General features: G+C 36.3%; 1 protein-coding gene across 9 annotated transcripts in view; it reads left to right on the top strand.

Moving 5' to 3' along the window:
• The window catches only part of PDE4D (phosphodiesterase 4D), a gene marked incomplete at its 5' end in the record, with an annotated part of 636111 nt that overhangs the window by 326964 nt on the left and 284035 nt on the right, over nt 1–25112 (top strand). The window lies entirely within an intron of this gene.

Below are 25112 nucleotides of genomic sequence, written 5' to 3'. Positions count from 1 at the left end.
GAGACCCTGGTGCCTGGCAGCACCAGTGCTGGCGTCAGCTGAGTGTCATTTGTCAGAGGCGCCGGCTCCTGCGCGCAGAGCCAATGGCAGGAGCCTGCAAGCAGACTGTCAGATTATGGGGGGGAGGGAGGGAGAAGGGGTGTGTGATGCTCTGGCTGCTCGTTTTCTTTTATTACTTTAATTTTAATAAATAATTGGTAGACTCACTTCCCTTTTGATGCATGCACTGTTTTTCATTACATTTTATTCCACCTAAGACCATTTTAGCTTACATAAAAAAACCTTTTATAGCCAACTTCTGGTCACCAAGGAAAATTAACAATGTGATCTTTAATATATTTAATCTTTCTCTCTTGGCAGTTTATTTAGCAAAATGTGTTGGAAAGGGTACTGGACTGCACACCTAACAGGAAGCCGATTTTCTTTGTCTTCTAAGAACTTGGCCTACTTCTGTTTTTAATAACTTAGAGCAATAATTTTAAGAACATTTTAACCCTCAGGATCCATCTTCTGTCTAAATGGTTTTAAAACAACACGAAGTCTACAGTCTTTTGAAATGGATTTTGAGCAAACCAACTCTTTTATTTATCCTCTCTAAAATGTAGTTAGCTGTTTTCCCTGAGTGCTCCTTCCCAGCCCCATGCTGTTTGCCACAGAACATGCACCCCTTGTCTAGGCAAGACTGTGGCAGAAGTGTTTGCTGAGGCAATTAAATGAATTTAATTAGATGACCTATGTTTAGTATTTTAAGTCAATGGAAACTGTACCATGCCTATGTTTGTGTTTACTGAATGCTATACCTTAGCTTAGTGTTGAAACATTTTTAGCCCGTGCTAGTTCCTCAAGACTTGGAGAACTGGCAAATTTGCTTATTCATGCTACAGTAGGTTTGTAAGGAGCATTTATGGGTAACATAATTTTAAGCTGCCAGTCATAGTTTTCTTTTGTTTTTTTTAAATTCTGAACCTTCACAAATCTATGCTTTGCCTATCGGGTATGGCAACCTTTTCTTTTGTGAATTGTAATTGTCATAAAGTGTTCTTCTATATGTATATAACTTCACCTTATGCTACTTTCAGATGTCTGTCCATTAAAGGATGATAATAAAGATAAAGGAAATGATATATATCATGGGACCCAATTAGTATTGTGTTTAATACAAATATTAGTTGATAGTCTTTTAATAATGCTTCCCCCGTGCTGATGCAACACATCAAAGCTGTTTTGTGGCCAGCATCATGTACTTTATGATAATTTGTAATCTTCATCTGCATGCAGATTCATGTGTTTCAGAAGTAGAACTAATAATATTCTGTACCTTAGAGATGTTGCTTTTTAAAGGTATCTTCTATACCTGTGAGACATACACTATGCTGTCATGTGATAGTTCTCCTTGGAATAGGGGGGAGAAAGAGGGAGATAAAAGATAAACCCCTTTGAAAGTTGTTTTTTTATCAGTGTGACATACGAGCCAAGGTGGTGGATGTGCTTCTGTGTGTTTGGTCCTCTAAGAGAGTTTAGGGTAAGAACAGCATAAAGCTGGTGGCCCTTACAGCAGGGTTTAAATGTGAACCCAGAAGCTTTTGGAGGTATGGTGAGAACTCCAGTATCTGAACCGTCCTGGTAACGTTAGTAATAGAAAGGAATTGACTGCTATCCAAAACCAGCTATAAAATATATATGTTCCCTGGCTGTACAACTGGGATCAAAACTGTATCAGGCAGATAAAGGTAGCTATAATCTGAACGTACTTTAAAGGGCATAGAAATGAGAATGGAGTAGACAAAAAAGAGGCATTTTGTCAGAAGCTGTTTCAGGCAGTATGAGTTGCAGAGAAGCAAATATAAAACACGTACAAGTAAAGGGGTACAGTGGTTGGGGCAAGTGTTGTCCCAGGTGAGGATAAAGCTAGTCTGAGTAACAGTGAGAAACATGATGATAGTAGAAGGAAGAATAAGATTTTATAACTAGTTACCACACTGCACACTGTATAACATAAATTATGTATTAACAGCATGCAGCTTACTGCCATTCACATTGAAAACAATTTTAGAAACATTTACTGCTGAATTGTATAACCTAGCTTTCCTTTCCATTACATTTATCTGCCTTTTTGATGTCAAACCAAATAAAGATAAACATTGTATTCAATTTTGGCTTGCCTAATTGAGTAAACAAATATTGCACATGCCTTTTAGTTTTACCATAGGAAAAGTAGAATTGAAAAACCTGTGTTAAAGAACTTCTGTTTTTTAAGTTGATAAAGGTTTGAAATTAATATACAGGTGAACACACCAATTTTTCTGAGTAAACAAAATCAGCCTATGAATCCATCCTTTTATGCCAGCTTTCATGCAAATAAGATTTAATGAAATTTAATTTGCTTATCAAGCCAGTGAATAAGAAAAAAATATATATCCTTTCTTGGTTCCTATTTAATCCTGCTATATATACTTGATTTGATCATTGTTGTTCTATATGGTTCATCCACGGCAAATTGAGATGAGTGTATCTCATTTCGTGCTATTGTTTGTTTTAGATTAATTTTTTGACTAACTAGCTTTTTGAAAAACACCTTAGTAGATCCCTGAATGAATGCGATTGTTACTATGATTCTGTCTTCTTTTGTTCCCAGAATTCAAAAGTAATGACATTAAATTGTTTGTTTATACATTTTATAGAAACCCACATAGGTTTTGGCCAGCCAAAATGGTTTGACTTTCCAATATTATACAGGTCCTTCCATTTTGTGAGAACAGGACAATCTGTAACTGTGAAGAAAACTGATGGAAATGAAGATCTCAATCCTAATGCATGAACTTTTGGTACATCCTTAGGACATGTTGAGTCACCAAAGCTCACTAATTAATCATTTGGAACTGAGTCTGAACAACGCTATGCCAAAGAGTTAGGACTCTTTTCTTCTAACCCGAACCAGAATGAAATGTTTTACAGTTATTTTCTTATATGTTTGTTCTAGAACGTTTGTGGAAAAAGCGAAGTTTCTTTCTGAACTGCTTTTCAGTGCAGTATTTTACTAGATTTTAGTATTTTAGATATAAGACATTAATATAAAAACCTCAGAGGAATATAGCAATTCTTCCTTTGGAAATCTGGATTTGAAACTTGGAGGGGGAAAAAAACAAACAAACTTGATTTGTTAAACTAAGAAGAAAGCTTCCTGAGATTAAAAAGTTTGTTTAATCCTCTCTATGACCAGTAGGTTTTCACAGTACTGCTAAGTATGAAAGGCCACCTTATTCCATGTTTTCTTATGCTCAATAAGAAAAGTGTTGCTTTTCAATAAGTGTTTTCAATAAGTGTTGCTTTGCTTCAGGTATTGTTGAAGTTATGATGAGTTTAGTAAAGTCTATATACCAAATGAAACAAAGAGTTTCGTTTTAAGACATCTATTGCCTTTTGCTTCATATTGCTAACAACTTGGCTGACCAGTAGCACCTGAAGTGTTTAATATGCTGAGTTGCAGTGAAGAGATGAAAATATTTTTACCATATGGAACTAGGGCAAGGATTTATTTTTCTATAATTCATATTAGCCAAGCTTTCACTTGCAGCCATGCAAAAAACCAAAAGTGCTCCTGAGATACTACTGTTCACCTAAGCCTGACAATGCTCCTGATGGATAGGCTGGATCAGTATCTATCTGTATCCGTATATAAAAATTACATCCCTTACCACAGAAGTGCTCTATAGTTTTCCACGCAATAGTTATGGCACTTCTGCAAGTAAAATTCATATGTAGGAATGAAAATGTAACCTTATGAACTAATGCAAACTGTGTAGTGGCTCACTTTGGGACTTTTGGTCCTAGACAGATTAGCATCCTGTTGGGATTTCAATCTGCTATTCTAGAATCATTTAACATTTTTTTTCTTTTATTTATTTATTTACTTTTTGAATGACTAGTGTATTCATCTTCACTTTCTGCAAGTGATTCAAACTCTGATTTTGCCCCTTAAAATTTAGGATTTCCAATATGCACGGAGGAATGCGGAATGACAATTTTTAGTTCACAGTGGAATCGTACTCTGCCAAAGCCTACCTGTTGCTCTTCTGTCCTAAGTTTATGATCAATGAAGTTACTGCATAACTCTGTCATTTGGATGCGCTACCTGGTTTGTTTTGTTAATTTGGACTGAAAATACTTTGAAACACTGTGTCTTGACAGGGTTAGATAGAGCATGGTAGATTTCTATTGCTATTTTTGTTCCAGAATGTCATCATATATTTATATATACATGCACTTTTACATATATATTTGTAGATATACTTATATATTTATATACAGTATAACCATCTGTGTATGTATGTTGCTCTAAGTAGTGGTAAAGTAGTTTGTTATAACACCGTAACAGTTTTGTATGTATGTGTGAAAATTATCAGAAATAATGGGCACATTCTGAATTGTTTCCATTTTTTCATGGTCTCCCTTGGATATACTGAATGTGCTTTTCTTTATGTACTGTAATGACTGGGTAGTTAACAGACAACATTTTGCTGTAGCTCACACCCATCTTTTTTAACCAGTCATTTTCAGGCTAAGTTAGTCAAGTTGTTTCTTGAAGGATCTTATAATCTTTCAGAAAGTCTTATTTTCTCTGTATATAATCCTGATTTATATCTTCTCAGATTTTAGCCTTCTTGTTAGCTTAAGTCACAATAGTAGAAAGTAATTTAAGCTTTTTTTACTCATAAAACTCCCTGTTGATTGTTTATGCAATTCCTCTACTGTCTCTTCACTTGTGCCTGCTAACAAAGAGCCACCTTCTCTTTTTCTTTGAGAAGAATTAATCTCTACCTGTACTTTGACTCAGTAAAAATTACCTTACATCACAACTTTTTAAACTATGGTAATAATGAAAAAGAAAAGATTGTTACATTAAATATGTTAATTATATATTGCGTATTACTTACATTTCATTTAAGTAAATTTCTGGATTCTTATATTGTTTCTAAATTCTTTGATCTGTGTTAAAGGGGTAAGTTTTTAATTCACAGATGGGGTCATTTCAGGGTAGGAATTTGGCTTCTACCGGGAAAAGAAGTTATAGTTTTAAGTGTTCTGGTTCAGGTTTACTTGAGATCCACATACTTGGCATTTGGAGACAACCAAAGACTTGTCCATTAATATTTATTATTTTAGTTCAACATGTTATATGGGAGCAGGGAGTAGAGGAGAGTAGGGAGTGGGAAGAGAAGAAACACTAAAAGCTAATGTTTACAAAACTGAAGAAGGTTGGTCAACAAATATAATTTATGACTCATTATTCTTTAATCTAATTAAAATGTAAATAGCCAGGTTTCGCTTGTACCCTATGCAAATGACATTTTTTACGTTAATACTAATTGGATTTCAGTATTGTCTGCTGAAACCTGAACAGAATACATGTTGCTTGATACTTTTATATGACTGGATTAACTCTTTGATAACAGCAGAACAATTCAAGATATTTTTTATGTTAACCTGAAAGGAGATGAGACTATTTCCAGTAAAAGCTATTGGTCAGTAGCTGTTAATAAATGGAATAATTTTTCATGTCCATGGGGTTGGCAAAATGAAGTATGCAAAAAACAAAATTTCAAAGGAGTGGACATAATTGAGCCCCAACATCTGAAAAAAGAAATGTACTACTTTGCTTAGGAAACTGGTAACTATTTTTAAGTGTCCATTATAACACATGTGGAAAAATTAACAGAAGAAGGTTTGTATATTTCTCTACTAGTTTTAAAGGTGGCTAAGTTGATATTTCTACATTATCTTGGCAATTTATTGCTATTTTTAAATATTAGTATGGAAAACTATTACAAAGATTAGTATTTTGCTGCATTTAGGCAGCAATCCTCTTTCTACTGGGAACAGATTAAAAGAATTGTTGGAATATTAATGATATTCAAACACTAGAAAGGTATAGTGATACAAAGTATTCCTGAGTCTCAAATTCTGTTGTTCAAAGGAAACTGTCTTTTTCCGTTTGTTTACTTAGCTTAGTTCACCTCTCAAAAGGAGAGTCTCTATTCTTCCTATATTCCAACTTGAATTTTACTGTATGATAATATTCAGTAACTTTACAGAAAACATGGAGAAGGTTTCATTTTTTTTTTTTTTTTCTGAAGTAGCATGGCTTCCTATTCTCAATTGTCTGAAGGAATTTAAACTGTATTATTTTATATTGTCTCCTTTTAACTTGGTTGCTTTGATATGACAGATGACAGCTTGTCCCCTTCAGGAAAGCAGATGATTCTTATTGAGATGAAAAGAGGTGACTCTTACCCTCTTTCCATTGATTCTCATATAGTTATTGTCAAATTCTTAATTTCAGCCATCGACAAATGTTCTTTGATGTTAAATGCAAACACATTTTTACACTGTCAGTAGCTAAGGATTAAAAGTTACCTATGCATATCATATGGACGTAACTCTAACATTTTGCGATCTTTACAAGTTGTTGGGTTTGACACAACAGTTACTTGCTGGAATTCCAAGGTCAGTTCTATGCCTTGAGAATAATCATACAATTTTTGGATTATTTTAAGGAAAAAGATATTCTGTGTTGTGTCTTAGAATCATAAAATTTTGTATTGCATTACTTTTATGAGTCTTATTTCACATTATTATGGGATTTATTTCTCTTTGATAATTTATTGGAATAAATACTGAAGAATGAGTTCTTTAACCATAAGCTTTTTTAAGGATTATTTTGTTTTCTGGTGGTGCTGGTATACCTTGTGTTATTCAAAAGGAATTTAAAGTTTTCAGAATTTAATTACCTTCAAACTGAAAACAATTAAAACACACCTATAATATGCCTTGCAAATTCAAAGCTGGACAAGAACTTTGTGGTGAAATAGCCTTGCTGTTTAGAGTTGGTAGAACCATCAATGAAATTTCACATACTCCTGTGGTATGTATAAGTAATAGGGAAGACTTGTTTCAAAAACTGGTTTTGCTTGCCTGTGTATCCAGCTGTATTCTCCATAGGCAGCTAAAGATTTCAAAGAATTGAATAAATTTTAGTTATGAAATGATTAATGGTGGTGATATTTTCATTTAGTTTGTCTCAATACTTGAGACATTAACAGTAACAGGTTAACCACGTTTCTTACTATGGTGTTATTTTAAAGGGAAAATTTAAACAGGTGTATCTAGACTTCAGCTGTAGTTATGGTATTGACCAATTATTGACCAACTGAATATTTTCTTAAGATACCTCTTTATGCATCTTAGACCATAGTCCATTGTTTCAGCCCTTCTGAATTTCTTGCAAGTTACCTAATTTTGTGAGACAGTAGTTCTCTTGACCGTACTCTGACTCAGAGATCTTGAAGGGGAGCATAGGCAAAGGTTACCGATTAACAAATACATCATCTTTCCTTATTCCCGTTTGGGATTTTGATCAAAAGTGGCTCTGGAACATTCTTCAGGGTAAAAGTACATCAATGACTGCAGTTCTCCCTAAAGAATTTCCAAGCCCTTTGGATAATTGCCATACAAAATGTTCATCACCTCCTACATGGAGTAAACTGCAGCAGACTGACCTGTCCAATGAAAGTATAATAACCCTAACAACCCCCCAAAGAAGGAAGGTTTTTAAGGACCTCTGATCTTTCCCCACTTTCTAACCAAGAGTATTTGGAATATCCAGCCTACAAATACTGAAATTGCCCTTTCCAAAATTAGGCAATTTTAACATAGGGATTAGTTTGTGATATCTGGCCATAATTATTTGCTAGGAAGATCTGTCTGGATAAAAGGGCATTTAAGTTGCTGTGTTGGTTATCTACATAATAAACATTTTCAAATTTTAACTTCTGGGATGATTAAATTATTACAGCATATGTTGGTGATCTGTCTGCTAGTTTCTTTAACATGAATGGAGTCTCAAGACACAGTGTAATCCTCACAGCCTGGTCATATTTCCTTCTCTAGGATTGCATTTTGCAAGTAGATGTGGCTTGTGGCAAAGTAACTGCCACTGGGAATACCACAGTCACAAAAAGGTATGCACGCTGATCTGCAGCTGAGCTAATGTATGGCTATTTATGGCAGCCAAGCAGGAATCAGAGATTAAGTCATAATAAAGTAGGGATTGTACCAGCTAGAGGCTCTCTCACTTGTTCCATGAAGTGGAAGAAGGATTTTACAGAAGATAATTTAGAGCACTGCTTATCCTCTGCAAAGTGAATATGAATAAAAGTTTTAAGAGTTTTGCTTAATACACAATTTTGAACCATTGGTTCAGACAACTTTACAATAAGTTTGGATACCTAGGCCTTTATGTTCATTATACAGTGTCAATAAATAAATAAATAAATCTATTATATATATATAAAACAAATATGTATATAATATATATATATATATTATTTTTTTGAGAGGTGAAATGAATGCACTTCCTGAAATAGAATATATGCCAATGCACCAACATACTTTTAATTTCAGGATTTACTTTTAGATCAGTATTTAGAGGAGATCTGACCAGACAGATGGTAGTGTCTGAAAACAAATGAACAAACAAATCCTGAGGGAAAATAAAGATACTCAATTAATTTCAAGATACTCAAATTTTTTCTTTCCATCGGTCATTCAAATGTTTCACCTCTAAACTCCCTCAGCTTCTCCCAACATTACTACTCAACTCCTTATTGAGTGCTTTTGATAAAGATTTAGACTTGAAAAATATAAATACCTAAGCATACTTGAGACTGTGAGTTTAAGTTCATTGGTTTCCTGCATGGCCATTTGCCACCTATGTATTCACAGGTATGTCACTCATTATCAGTCAAGGGAACAGAGGCAGAATGCTGGACAGGAAGAAGTGCTTTGGGACTTGCATTTGAATGTATATATTTATACGAGATTTCTCTCATCCCCTCCCCCCCCAAAACACAACAAAACAAAACCAACCAACCAACCAAACCACAGTGTTAGTAAGAAAGTGCCTTTAGATTGTGCTTTTGCTGAGGTAAGGATTTATGTGTTTTGGCTGTCTGCTCCATCCTAGTTGCAACTGGCAGAGCCCTTGCAGAAATCCCCATCAGCTCAATGCTTGTTGCTATCTGTACCCTCAAAATAAGGATGTGGAAGACTGTCAGTGTACAGGGGGTGGTGCCTAGGCTTCACATTCTTAGTTCAACAACTTTCTGTTGAAATTCGTGTTTACCGTGAAACTAAAGTCAGTTAACTCTGTTGCGTATTTACAGGTGTAGAAACATCTGTCATCAGGACAGAAATACAGACAGAATGGAATTTGGAATTTGTGGTGATAATGAACAAATATTTATATAAACCATAGATTTTCCTATGCTGAGTATTTACAAAGTTTCATGCAGATCTTCAGTGCTTAATCTGCCTATGAACTCTTGAAGAGAGTTATATATAAAATGTCAGTCTAGTTCAGTTATGCTATTCTTTTCCATTATCAATAGCATCGATAACAGCAAGGATTTGGAAAGCATGAGACAACCTGTAAAACCTCATCAGATAAAGTCATCAAAACTGTAATTTTCTTGCTGAAAATGTACTCAGTATTTTAATGGTCAGTTACAGAAAGCACAGAATCATATCATTTATAAGTATGCCTAAATTTATGAGGAAAAAATGTTTGTTTGAATATGCAGTAGTTCTTGCTTTCATGAACATATGTTGTTGGAATGTCATACGATGTTGGAACGCCAGTGTTGTTGGAATGAGATTTTATTAGCAATAGTGACTGCTACAGGTTTTAATAGATACATTATTTCATAGAATCACAAAATCATAGGATGGTTTGGTTTGGAAAGGAGCTTAAATATCATCCAGTTCCAACGCCCCTGCCATGGGCAGGGACACCTCCTACCAGACAAGGCTGCCCAAAGCCTCGTCCAGCCTGGCCTTGAACACTTCCTGGAATGGGGCATCCACAGCTTCTCTGGGCAGCCTGTGCCAGGGCCTCACCTCTTAGGAGTAAAGATTTTTTTTGAATAGCAAATCTAAATCCTCTTTTAGTTTAAAGCCATTCCCGTGTCCTATTACTATACTCCCTGAGTTCCCCCCCTCTCCCCTTTCCAGCTTTCTTGTAGGACCCCTTTAGGTACTGGAAGGCTGCAACAAGGTCTCCCTGGAACCTTCTCTTCTCCAGTCTGAGCAGCCCCAACTCCCTCAGCCTGTCTTCATAGGAGACGTGCTCCAGCCCCTTGATCATCCTCTCTGGACTCTCTAGCATGTCCATGTCCTTCTTGTGCTGGGGTCACCACAGCTGAACACAGGAAAAAATTTATGATACCAAAAGAGACTTTGATGTCCATGCAAATGTCCTATTATCCATGTAAATTTTGCACTATTATTAATATATTTAGGGCATACTTTGAATAAAGATTGTCTAGCATGTCTAGAGAAATAACAAGGATATTTTGTCTAGCTTTCTGAGTTTCTTGTGGGATCAAACATGAAAAGCACATATAGAATTTCTGAAGCAAGAATTAAGGGTTTTTGTACATGGACTTTCGTGAATTGATGTAATTGCATTTTCTGGGAAAAAATAATTGATTTTGTTGATTTTTTTTCTGTCTACATAAGAAGACAGAACAAGGAAATAAGTAAAAAATTTTTTTTTTTTTTTTTCCCCTCCTCTGGGGATTACAGCATGTTTAGCAATGTATTTGTTTCTGCATAGAGGTTTTCAGCTACAGAACATAACATAACAATTCCTTATGCATTGTGAAATTAAATGGAAAACAGCACAGAGTTGTATACTAGATACATACCTATGTGTTATGTATCACCAGTGGTGGGAGATGGTAGGCTGCAGATTTTTTAAGGATTCTTGTTTAAATAAATAAATAGTAAAGTTATTCTTGATAAAGATGTGCTTCAGCTGGTAAGAGAAATGTCATGCTTGTCAATCCTTTATCATTGAAGAGCAAGTTAAAACATACCTGCCAGGAGGTGTTGCTGCCAGGCAGCCACAGTTGCATCAGATATTCTAATATTTCTTTGATGGAGCTGTGCTGGCACAATACAACAAATCAATGGGTTTTAATTGTCCACTAGGATCTCTAGGCTGGAAATCAGAGTACACCTAAACTCTATCAGACAAAAGAGGCTCTGGAACAGCCTTCCAATAGCATATTGGAGGAAAGTATGAAAGTAATCAATTGTTGCATGCTAAAATTAGCTATGAGAATAGTTGTATGATTTGAAGCCTGTAACAGCAGGGGAGTTGATTGCATCACCCAGAATGTTCCTTCTGATTTCAAGTTTCTTTCTGGTGAATGAATTCATTTAATGACATTTTTTGTCTCTCTGGAAGTTTAAATCATGTTTGGATTTCCTTCTGAAAGAACTCCAAATGATATTATGTGGTGTCTGCTATATTTATAAAAATGAAGTAGTAACCTTTTTTTTTCTGAGGACTAAACTGTAGCAGGGATCTAATAACAGGGATCTAATAAAAGTGCTTTAGTGGAACAACTGAGAACTTTCAGTTAATTCCTGTACTGTATCTGTAGTAAATTTACAAATTCCTGTATTGTATCTGTAGTAAGTTTACTTACACTAAGTAAATTGTGTAAATGTAAAGTATAAGTTTATTTTATATTATCTTTGATATCCATATAGGTTATCTTTCCATTTTGATTATTAATATTTTAATTTGAATATGTGACTTCAGTCAATACAAGTAGCAAATTTGGCTTAAATTGCATGGATAGTGTTAACTGTTAAAATGGGGATGCATAGGAGCAGTCTACCAAGATCAAACAGGAGTTTAAGATTTTGATGGCACCCTCTTCTACCAGAACAAGAGCAGAATCTTATATTTAAGTTTTCCACCATTCCATAGTCCTGTATAGTGCCCTAAACTGTGGGGTAATCTAATGTGGTTGTCTTTATGTTCTTTTCTCTGAGTTGTTAAATTGTATGTAGAATACTTGTATCTTAGTTGTTCTGTATCATGGTGAATAGGGCAAACAAAGGAAGGAATTAAATATAGATCCCATTCTCTCTTGGGCAAGCTGTTTAATAAATTATGCTGTTCTTAGCAGCAGGTTCTTTTCTCAATAGGTTTTTCATCTTGGTGAGAAAAATAGTTTTAAAATAATTTATGAATAATCCAAATTGATTTTTAATTTTTTTAATTAGATAGCTGAATCAAAAATCTAGTTACTTCAGCAGCTTTATTTGCAAAATTCCTTTTCCTTTTCCATGTCACATTATAATATAATCTGTTAATACATGGGACTAATATTTCATTTGGTTAAAAAAAAGTGGGACACAATCCAGTGAAATTGCATTATAAAATGGAATATAACTTTGTTAGCCTTCAGTTTAACTATGCTGACTATGTAGTTCAAATATTTCCAACCTGATCTGTCATGAAATATCTCTATAAAATAGTCTGAATATAATAATCTATTAAATGTAGTTTAAAGTATACAATGTGCTTAATATCTCTGCATCACAGATCTAATAAAATTATAATTTTAGTTCAAGAATTTCTGTATTGTTACTGCAACCCTAGAAAAAATACATCTATCTCTGAATTTTCTGCTTTCTTATGTTTTCTAATAAACTAAGTAATCAAAAGAAATATAGTAGGCTTTTTTGCTAACATTCTAAATAGATACTACCAACTTGAATATCTTCCACTGACAGACTAATTTTCTCTTTCATTATTCATGGCATATTTGGGTGAAATTTTATATCACTTTAGTTTCTTTGTGTGTATCTGTCAGAAGCAGAGTATAATACATGAATTATGGTGACAGGAATGCAGGATTCTTCTATCTCATTCAGTTATATAAATAGTTTCTATTTTGATTTAGGTAGTATATTTGGCAATATCTTAGAATGTTTCTTGCTTATCCTCACTACAGACAAAAGATAGATTGACATTTTAAAAGATGTGGGTTCAACAACTTCCATATAATTTTCCCAAGCACATAATCTGTGTCCTACATGAGAAATGCTCTTTTTGTTTGTTTCTTTGTTTGTTTGTTTTGTTGTTCTTTGTTTTTAATATATATATCTTCTGTAATGTTTGGTACTTTGGTTGTTTGTTTGCATTGATTTTCATTATTTAATTTCATTTTCCACACTTTCATTTTTCCACATTTTTTTTCCAAAATATTTTTGATACTTTCACAGTGATATTGTCATTTATATTTCCCATGAAATACTTCTCTTTCAGAAGAGAAAATAGATACCTCTGCTACACCTTTTCTTTATTATTCTTGCTGCACATCTTGCTGTAAGCATTACTGAATACTGATACTAATATGTAGAGGATTGAAAACATGATGACTATAACTGGAACCTAATAAAGAGGTTTTATTTTTAGTTCATAGAATCATAGAATGGTTTGGTTTGGAAGGGACCTTAAAGATCACGCCTGCCATGTGCAGGGACACCTCCCACCAGACCAAGTTGCTCAAAGCCCCATCCAACCTCTCCTTGAGCTCCTTTGGGGATGCCCACAGCTTCTGTGGGCAACCTGTGCCAGTGCCTCACCACTTAGGAGTAAAAAAGAATTCTTCCTAATATCTAACCTAGACCTACCCTCTTTTAGTTTAAAGCTAAATTCCCCCTTGCCCTGTCACTCCACTCCTTGACAGACTCCCTCCCCAGCTTTCCTGCAGGCTCTCTTTAGGTACTCTATGGCCCCTGTAAGGTCTTCCCAGAGCCTTCTCTTCTCCAGGCTGAACAAACCCAACACCCTCAGCCTATCTTCATAGGAGAGGTGCTCCAGCCCCTTGATCATCCTTGTGGCTCTCCTCTGGACTTGCTCTAACAGGTCGATGTCCTTCTTGTGCTGGGGTCCCCAGAACTGAATGCAGGACTCCAGGTAGGGGTTTCACAATAGCAGAGTTGGTGGGCAGAAGCACCTCCCTCATACTGCTGGCCATGCTGCTTTTGATGCAGCCCAGGGTACAGTTGGCTTTCTACGCTATAAGTGCATGTTGCTGGATGATGATATTTAGCTTCTCATCAATCAACATCCCCAGGTCTTTCTCCTCAGAGCTCTTCTCAATCCAGTTCTTCAGGGGTAGTAGATTATTGAAAAAAAAAATGTTTTCCGTAAATGCCAGCAGTGTGCCCCGGCAGCCAGGAGGGCTAGCTGTATCCTGGCATACATCAAGCACAGCATCACTAGTCAGTTGAGGGAAGTGACTGTCCCGCTCTACTCTGTGCTGGTGCAGTCTCACCTCGAGTACTGTGTGCAGTTCTGGGCAAAAAGGACATGAAACTATTGGCGAGTGCCCAGAGGAGGGCTACAAAGATGGTGAAGGGCCTAGAGGTATGAGGATGTATGAGGAGCAGCTGATGTCACTTGGCCTGTTCAGCCTGGAAAAGAGGAGGCTGAGGGGAGACCTCATCATGGCCTACAGCTTCCTCAGGAGGGGGAGTGGAGGCACACACGCTGATCTATTCTCTTTAGCGACCAGCGATAGGACCCGAGGGAATGGAGTCAAGCTGTAGCAGGGGAGGTTCAGGTTGGGTATCAGGAAGAGGTTCTTCACTGAGAGGGTTGTAGGGTTGTCACGCAATTGAACAGGCTCCCTACAGGGACGTAGTCATGGCACCAAGTCTGTCAGAGTTCAAGAAGTGTTTGGACTGTGGACATTGTCATATGGTCTGAATTTTTGGGTATACCTGTGTGGAGCCAGGAGTTGGACTTGATGATCCTTATGGGTCCCTTCCGGCTTGGGATATTCTATGATTCTATGGCAAACTAGTAAACCTGTTTCCATATTTCCATTTGTTGTTGTTGTTTGTTTGTTTGTTTGTTTGTTGTATGTTTTCCCTCAGTTAAGATATAAGTTCCTTAGCAAAAAACTTCTGAGTTCTTATTCAGTGATTTTTCTCTCACATACCCTAGTTCTGCATTAAACTGTGACTATAAATATCAGAAAGTTTCTATCAAATTATATTACCATTGGTGAGAAGGCTTTTAGTACCCAGTAGGGCTTTTTAGCTCTATGTGTGATTAGTAGGTCAGTTTCTAATAGGGCAGTTCTGAGTTCTCTTAGTACTATTTCCGTGCCTCATAATCCAGCTCTGCTGTAGCTAATTTAATTGAGACGTCAGCAGCTATTATTCTCACTAATGTTGCTGGTATTACTGTTAGGGACCCATGTGACATGTTGCTCTTCTCCTCTTTCTCTAGTCCTAATGATATCTTAAACTTTGAAGCATGTCAGACACCTGCTTCAGTGTTACTAGACTTGATTCATACTGTGTCATGATTTAGTCCCCTGACCTTGACATTTGTCTTATTTAAAAAGAAAATCACGTGCAGATTATCCAAACTAAATTTCTTTATTTATTTACTTATTTTTGATAAACAAGGACATGTATTCTCATCACAGTCAGGCAAAACCAAACAAACAAAAATACAGGAAAAGTATTTTAACATAATTGATCATGTTAACTGCAGAATAATTTCAAGGGTCTCTGCAAACAAGATAAAGGCTACATTTGTACAAGAAATATAACAATAATTAAAATCTTCCATTGCAAATGGTCTTTTGCTTCATAGTAGACCTTGATCAGTTTTGGGTAGATATTAATTAAAGAGTTTTTATGGGAAGGGGTTGAAAGGTAGTGAAAGTGTTGAAACACAGTGGAAACCCCAAAACTCAGAGTAGTCCTTGGGTAAAGTTTGATTAGGTTATGAAAGGAATTAGGTAGCATGATGATTCAGAAGTTCTTTAAAATCCTGCTAAATTCTGACAACAAGTAGCTTGAAAACTTTTCAAGTAACTTGAAAATTGTGCCTGTGTATGGTGCAGAAACACCATACAAATAGGCACTCTCTCCGCTAGACTTATGTTGAGAGAAATTATCTTAAAAGGTTTATGACAAATTGCCATAACTCTAGGAGCAATGCAGAGTGCATACCTGATTTTTTGTTTAATTTGATGAGAAGTTTTTATTTGCCAATTTAAATATATTTAAATAGCTCATTATTTTCAAATGCCAGCAATGAAAACCTGTGTCAGAGTTCTCACATATCCTGCTTAAGTGTCTTTGAAAATTGCTAAGTAATCAATTCAACGATTTTTCTAAGTCTTAATGCTTCAGTTGAGATTTCTTCTTTACACTGATATTTTTGGAATTAGTTTAATTTTATTATTATAAAATAATTCAATATCATCTATTGTTAGTGTTTCACCTTGCCTTCCCTCTTCTTCTGTAATGATTGCTTACAGGGCTCAGGTCAATAGTCAGGTCTCTGGCATTTAACTCTTTCTCGTTAAGCTGATATAAATGTGTGTTGCCTCTGAAACGGCCACTTATTCCTAGGTGGTTCATGGTTATGACCTTCCAGATGCTGGTGCTGCTAACCGCCCAGAAACATACTGAGACAGATCAGGAAACATCTGAAAGAGTGATTTTTGTTTTCTTGCATTTGCGTAACACACTGTACGTGCTACAAGTAGAGCAAGTAGTTCAACTGCTCTGAATGTGGAATTTTGGCTCAGTTTAACATCTGTCACCTTTGTATTCAGTCTGTACTTTGCATTTGTTAATAGCCATTTAAGAAGACTTCTTTCTTTGGAATTGCTAGCCTCTTCTTACCAAGATGTGTGCGGTGGGGTTGTCTCTCTTCTTCCTTAATTGAAACCGCTGTCTCATCTGAAACACAATCTAATGAAATCAACATGTTAAATGTAAAATTTTGGTTAAAAATGTAAATTTAAAATAATCCAGACATGTGCCTTACCCCACCTCAAAAATGTGACCCTACCTTTGCTTAATAAAAAACTCCAGATTTTTAAAAATAAACTTTAATAAATCATCAGTTGCTGACACAATAAATTGATTTTTGGAACCAGTGAAATAATCAATTTCTAATTTTAGAAAATATGGTCAGAAGTCAAAGAGAGCTCAGCTTGCTAAGTATATGTGAAAGTCAAGCCATTTTTTAATGTATATGTGCCTAACTTAGGGTTGCAAATTTGAAAATCGTGTCTGGTTAGCTTTATATTTAATGTGGTGTTCCAGAATTATTTTGTTTTAGTTACCCAAAAAAAAAAAAAAGTAAATTAGTAAGTCAATTGTTTGCAGGTTTTTCAGTGTCAAAACAAGTTCCCAAGGATAAACATTTTGCATTCAAGAAATAAGAAACAAATACGCTGTGTTAACCAGTTAATTTTATTGTGTTAAACAATACACTATGATACTATGATACACTATGATTTGTGTGATCCTCTTCCTGGACGGGAGGAATAGCATATTGACAGCAAGTTCCTGCATTCTTAGGGATTCTCTAAAATCTTTAGCTGCTCTGTTGTGGCAAGGAAAACACTCAAAACACCCTACAGCCCCATATTCAAGAGAGTCATGTGTATTGGAAGACCTGAGGCTCACACTCAAAACAGTGTGCTTCCTGCATTTCACTCGGTGGCACATTAATACTGCTCAGTCAAGAAATCTAAGTTCCAAAGGGTTACTGTTACTGTTTCCCATTTTGTAGATGATGTTTTAAACTGAAAAGTTGGTAAGAACATAATTATATTAATTTTGTTGTTGCTTGCACTAAGAAACTGGCTGTCATATAGATAGACTCCGTGTATTGACACTGGTTATTAGATAAAGTTAGGAATCTCTAGAAGGTTTCTATATTATACCTGTCTGCAGCAGATCCATTAAGTATATGAATAAAGGGATTATATTTAAATTAAACATTTTAGCCATGCAAATGCCAAGATTCAATTGTAAAAGAAGCATTCAAACTTACAGGATTTTTACAGATACTTACATGGAGATTCACAGGTTTTAAATAAATGAACCAACAGATCACCTACTGCTTGAACACAGAGTACCGTAATATGATTGCCACATACTAGTGATCTCAATGCGTACTTCCACCAGAAAGCAGTTAGAAAAATACGAAATTCTGGATTTTAAGGAGACTGAATATTTGTGAAGATTATATGTTGAGAAAAAAAAAAAAAAGATTAGGTTTTAAAAGTATGAAAAGTATGGCTGTTTTTCATTAACTAAGTGTGACATAGCCCTTTGGTATGAATTCCATAATCAGCCAGTAGTGTAAAATTACTGGTTATAACGTGCTCTGTAAAGGGATCATTATTTTTGGAGATCAAATCCTTATCTGTTTAGAAATATTATGAATAATTTTTAAAGAGCGGTTTTGTCAGATATTAAATATCCTAAAATTACCTTTCAGTAATAATAGCTGATAAAACTGTAGGGCTCATCTCAGGGACTAAGACTCAGATATAATTCTGAAACTTCTGAAGCAATTGTTCCCCTGTGAATCAATGTTTCTTAAAAGAAACATGCTGAAACATTGTTTTCTTGTATCCATTTCAGAGCCAACTGTTAATCTTGTAGATTAAAGACTAATAATTCTATTATATGGGGTGCTCTTTGTGGAACCTACCCTGTGCATGAGTTGCTTATTTTTTATTATTTATTAAAATATTATGCATTTTTAAAGAATAATTAATTAGGTGTATGACACTGACCTCTGTTTTCATATACAAATTATTATTGACAAAGCTGTTTACCCCGTATCATTATATACAGTTAATACTTTGAGGAGATTTATTATATTAATCTGAGTTTATGCAAATCTAAATATTTGGATTTTCATTAAGTCTTATCTAAGCAGATGACTTAAAAAGATGTCATTTTGTATTTGACCACCACTTCTTTATAATGCAGACATTTAAGGATGGGCGAGAGTGGACGAGAGTCCTCAGGATCTTACAGGGTTGTCTGTTAATTTAGGACACTTTTCAGGTTATAAATAAAAATAGCTCATACATCAGAGTTACAGGTTTTGAGGGCATAATCAAACATAAATCTGTAGGTTATCAAGCATGACTGTGCATACAGCTAGCATTCCGTTCAGAGAGCAAGACCTGCATAATTTTGCTTTACCATTTATTACTCTTTATTAGAAACAAGAAAGATGAGTAAATAAATACACAAACAAACAGACAAATGAATAAATAAAATTTAAAATAATGTATGTAGACCCAGATTGGAATACCTAACTCATCTACAAAACTTACATGAATCATAGCATCATAGAATGGCTTAGGTTGAAAGGGACCTCAAAGATCACCTAGTTTCAACCCCTCTGCCATAGGCAGGGACCCCATCTACTAGATAAGGTTGTTCAGAGCCTCATCCACCATAGTCTTGAACAATTCCAGGGATGGGGCATCCACAACCTCTCTGGGAAACCTGTTCCAGTGCCTCCCCACCCTCTGAGTAAAGAATTTCCTTCTAATCTCTAATCTAAATCTCCCCTCTTTTATTTTAAAACTATTCCCACTTGTCCTGTCATTATCTGATGGAGAAAAGAGTTTCTCTCCATCTTTTTTATAAGTCCCCTTCAGGTACTGAAAGGTTGCAATGAGGTCACCCCGGAGCCTTCTCTTTCCTAGGCTGAAGTCCCAGCTCTCTCAGCCTTTCTTCGTAGGAGAGGTTCTCCAGCCCCTTCATCATCTTTATGGCCTTCCTCTGGACCCGTTCTAGCAGATCAACATCCTTCTTATGCTGGAGGCTCCAGACCAGGATGCAGCACTCCAGGTGGGGCCTCACAAGGGCAGCACAGAGGGGGACAATCAGCCCCCTCAACCTGCTGGCCACCCCTCTGTTGATGCACCCCAGTATATAGGTGGCCTTCTGGGCTGCAAGCATACACATTGCTGGCTCATGTCAAGCTTTTTATCTACCAGAACCCCCAAGTCCTTCTTTACAGGGTTGCTCTCAATGAGTTCTTCTCGCAGTCTGTGCTCATGACTAGGATTGACCCAGCCCAGGTGCAGCACCTTGCACTTGGGCTTGTTGAACCTCATTAGGATCACGTGGGCCCACTTCTCAAGCTTTTCTAGGTCCTTTCAGATGACATCCCTTCCTTCTATGGTATCAACTGCAACACTCAGCTTGCTGTCAACTGCTTGACTTTCCTGATCCCATCCCTGCACATCCCTGCATCCCTCTACTATTCTCAGGCTATGTGTCCCTACTTCCACTGCCTGTGCATTTCTTTCTTGTGCCTCAGTCTGACCAGCAGGTCCTTACTCAGCCATCCCAGTAGTCTGCCCTCCCAGCCTGCTTTTTTACATGGCAGGATGGAGAGTTCTTGAGCTCTAAGGAAAACATCCTTAAAGAGTTACCAGCTTTGTTCAGCTCCTTTGTCCCTAAGGATGATGTTCCAGGAGATCTCAGCTACTAGGTCTTTAAATAGCTTACAGTTCGCTCTTCGGAAGTGTAGGGTCTTGACTTTGCTCTTTGTAAGGCCCGTATTTCCTGAGTTCGCAAACTCAACCAGGGCGTGTTCACTGTAGCCCAGACTGCCTCCAGTCTTGACCTCTTTAATGAGCTCTTCCACGTTGCTGAGCACCAGGTCAAGTAACACTTCTCCTCCAGTTCATTTGTCTATATACCTGGACCAGGAAATTATGGAGATGGAAATGTTCTGAGAGCATAGGTAGGAAGATATGTGTGTGTTATTTTTCCTCTATGAAAATAGTATTAATCCTTTTCTCAGAAGATTGATGGCAGGAAGCCTCCTGCATCCAGCTCAACCAGGAAAGAAAACGTGTATTTTTGCTAAAAGTGGGAATGAGGGACTAATGGAATTTTGATTTTGAAAGTGATTTGCTGCATTAATTATTCTTATATAATGTTTTTTAAGGAAATAATTCCTTCTTTTTTTTCTTTTCTTTTTTTTTTTTTTTCATAAATTGTATAGATCATTTTTGATCAGACATGGGTTTCCTGCAGTTTTCAGAAAAGCAGAAAAATATGTAAAGAAAAATATTGCTATCCCTCTTCTGTCATTTTGATGGCTTCTTACTCATCACTTTATAAACTACATAACAGAAAGTCTTAGCTCAACCAAATATTGACAACTATATTTCAGGGTTGAGGCTCAGGTTTCTTCAAGCTCATTCTTTCCACTGTCAAGTACTTTCCTTCATCATGTTTTTCTTCAGCAAATACAAGCGAGGGTTATTAGCATTCATGTAAAATGGTAGGGGGAGTGAGACTGCCTATAAATCTCAAAGGTGGCACTGTATTCCCAGTGCCTTAGTGGGCACAGTTCCATGTGCCACAGTTGTCTCACACAGCTTCTTCACTGTACCACCAACTTGGAACACAAGGTAAGATATTATCTTATATAAGATCAGATATATCAGATACATCAGGCTGTTGGAAGGATTAAAAAATAACATGACACAATACTTGAAAAAGAACTTTACACTTTTCCATGTTCCATTAAGCATCATCTTTCTTCATCAGACATCAGAACACTAAAGCAGTATCTGTTTTTAAGTTTAGTTTACATTTAGCTGTATCTTAATTTTGTTATTAAACATATCTACATTAAAAGTTGTACCACAATTTCAAACAATACAGCATAAAAACAGAAACAACATGTTTACAGATGTATTTTTGAAAACAACATTTGCATTGTTTTAACAGGTAAAATTATAATGAAGCTTCTTCTGTCATACATACTTCCTTTTGGAGGAAATAGTGAAGTATTTTTTTCTGTCAACTTAATGCTTTAATTGTGTTGCTGTTTTTATAGGTCAGAGCACTACGGCCATGTGCAGTATGACATTAATAGGTGTAAAACACTGAACCTTATAGGATGGCTTGCAGAAAGGAGGATGTGTCAGAGATTAATGAATTTTCAGGTACTGAAAGATGGCTTTGTTCAGTGTTGCCATCTTCTTGGCATCCTGCTTGGTATGTTTGACACCAGTTCTGCTTCCTTATCATTCTGTTGCCCAAGTCACATTAGATCTAGATTTGGGAAAGGACCACAAAAGCTTGTAGACCATCCAAGTGTCTTTTGTGACAGTTCATCTAGGAAGATTACAGATTAATCTGAAATCTGAATATCCCCTGAGGAGATGGTGACTCATGTCCTATGACTGTCAGTGATGGAGCTAGCTACAAGACAGCTTCTAACATAAAAATAAAATGTATATTTTATTCCTTTTTCAAACTACAGATAATTAAACACACACAAAAAAAATCTTTAAAGTGATGTTTTAAATATTTTAAATATTCTTCTATGTAGTTGCACTGGGGGAAAAAATGTTTAACATTCAACATCCACTCCACGAGTAGCCAAAAAGAAGCATTTCTGTTTTAAGAAATTTGGAATTTGGATCTGCAATTCTTATTGCTATTTTCTTTAACAGTGATCAAAACATATGACTGATACTATTTTAGAGAAAAATCAGGATCCATCTTGTTTTGTACAACTTTTTTTTTTTTCACAAATAGCTCATTATTCAAAATTCTTCTTGATGTGAAAAAGCTTTAATTTCCTTATTCACTCCTTTTACTTTCTGTATTTTCCCAGGATGTTTGTTTTTAATAAAAATGATTGATTCAATATTATATTTCTGTGAGAATATGGAAGTGCATTTTCATAAGGTAATTAATTGATAACAATCCTTTCTTTATATACCAATTTTACAGATGGATAAATGGAAGTAGAAAAAGCATTTTCTCCTCTAATGTTTGTTCTTACGAAATATCTTTGCTGTTCTTTAGTATTACAATTGGGTGTAAAGATTATAATCAAGATTAAGAGTTTTTTTTCATCATAAGCATTGTTCAAAATCATAGAGGAAAGTAATCCCTACTTCAAAGAGTTTAATCTATGTGGGATAGGGGTGGAGAGGAAATTCAAAGACCGAAAGAACTACACGCAGAGCAAAGCAGAGGTGTGGCCTGGAACTTAACTTCCTTTTTTACGTTCTCATGATAGTTATAATCTTTTCTGGATGAAATTGCTTTAGTTCAAGTTTATTTTATGTGTTCAGATTTTTTTTTTGTAAAAGAGCAGTGTAATAGTTGCAACCAAGAGTACTTCTAGATTGGTATTCTGGCAGCAAGCAGATGTCCATACAAAAAAATGCAACATGATGGCTTCCCACAAGTACTCTCCCAGCCTCCAATTATTTTCAGTCCAAATATTTCTTAAGTGTTTTTCCAAACTCTCTGGAAACTGTGTATACTTTTTTGTCTACAACATCCTTTGGCAGTGATTTCATTAAATAACAACCACCTGTTGTATGCAGAACAGCCTCCCTTTTCATTTTTAATGTGAGTCTTACCAGGTTATGTTATGTTAAATGATATTTTCTCTCAACTGAAATTTCCTGAAATTTAGATTTGTGAAACTTAGTGAGGTACCATTGATGGGTACCATTGATGGATATTGTCACTTTCTTACCGAAGAAGAAGCTTACTCTGATTTTAAACAAAGTGATTATATCATATGTAAACATGAACTCATCTTTGAGACTGATCAGTCTGTAACAATTTATGCTCTTGGGGATAAGATCATTGAAAATGCCTGAGAAAAGCAACTCTTAAAAACTTCTGGATGTCTTACAATCCTTTGTGGTTTCTCTGTTCAGATGTGGATAGAGCAATAGTACCTGATGGCAAACATAAATATTAGTTTGTGTTGTGTTTTTTTTTTTTTTTTTTTTTCTATTAAAATATTTTTGCAGTAGAAATTTTATTTGCCCAGTTAATTTTTTTCTGTCTTGTCACTCATACTAAAGTAAAATTTAAGGTTGGATTTATATTCCTGTGGACACAGATATGGGGCAATGTGGCAGGGAGGGATCACAGAAGCAGTGATAGGGAGCTTGAGTAGGGTCAACTTCAGCACTTGCAGGTTAGCAAGGAAAGGCCTACAAGGAAGTACATGTATTATGGAGAAATCCCCCCAAAACTTTCTAGGAACACAACATTTTGGAATGCCCCTCTTGAGTGCATGTACAGTAAACGCAGTATGGGGAATAAGTAAAATGAGTTAGAGAAGTGTTTATACTTGCGGGGCTATGATGTTATTGGTATCATAGAGACATTGTGGGATCCATGAGTGGAGGCTTGTAATGGAAGGATAGAAGTTCTTCAGGAAGGACAGGCATGGAAGATGAGGAGGGGGTGTTGCCCTCCCTGTCAATGACCAACTTGAGCACATGGAGATCTGACTGGGGATAGATGAGGAGCTGACTGAGAATTTAAGGGTTAGAATTAAAGGGAAAAAAGATCTAGATGACATTTTAGTTGGGGTATGCTACAGGCTACCTGACCAGAAAGAAAAAGCAGATAAGGCCCTCAACAAACAAATAGGAGCAGTCTGTCTGTCACATTAACAAGCCGTGGTCTTCATGGGAGACTTTAACCACCCCAACATTTGTTGGAGGGACAACACAGCCTGGCATAAACAACGCAGGATGTTCCTGGAATGTGTTGATGATGACTTCGACTTCCTTCTCCAGGTGATACAGAAGCCAATGAGGAGAGGTGCTATGCTGGACCACATTGTCATCAACAAGGAGGGTGTTGTGGGGAATGTGAAGGTCAAAGGCAGCCTTGGCTGCAGTAGCCATGAAATAATGGAGTTTGAGGCTGTGAAGACAGTGAGGAGCATGCAAAGCAAGCTCCCAAGCTGTGACTTTGAGAGAGCAGGCTTTGGCTTCTACAGGGATCTTTTTTTAAGGATCTACTTCATAGAGTACTGTGGGAAAGGGGCCCAAGAAAGCTGGTTAATAGTTAAGGATCACCTTCTCCAAGCTAAGGAGTGATGCACCCCAACAAAAAAGAAGTCAGGCAAAAAAGTAAGGAGTCCTACCAGGGTGAACAAAGAGCTCCTGGCCAAACTCAGACACAAAAAGGAAGCCTACAGAGGTTGGAAGCAATGAGGGGGGAATAGCAAGAAATTGTCTAAGCAGCCAGGGATCAGGTTAGGAAAGCTGAAGCCCATATAGAATTGAATCTGGCAAAGGATATCAAAGGCAACAAGAAGGGCTTCTACAAGTACCCCAATGACAAAAGGAAGACTAGGGAAAATGTGGTCCCTCTCCTGAATGAAATAGGAGACCTGGCTACCTGTGACAGTGAAGAGGCAAAGGTCCTGAATGCCTTTTTTTGTCTCAGTCTTTACCGTCAAGACTGGCTTTCAGGAATCCCAGGTCCCAGAGGACAGGCTGAAAGGCTGAGCAAGAAAGATGTATGTTTGATGGAAGAGAATCAGGCCAGGGAATATTTGAGCCAAATAGACATTCGCAAGTCCATGGGCCCAATGA

This window comes from Aythya marila, assembly GCF_965140915.1.
Source record: "Aythya marila genome assembly, chromosome: Z".
Lineage (NCBI taxonomy): Eukaryota > Metazoa > Chordata > Aves > Anseriformes > Anatidae > Aythya > Aythya marila.
Note: the sequence above shows the minus strand (reverse complement) of the source record. Positions and strands in the feature narration are given on the sequence as shown.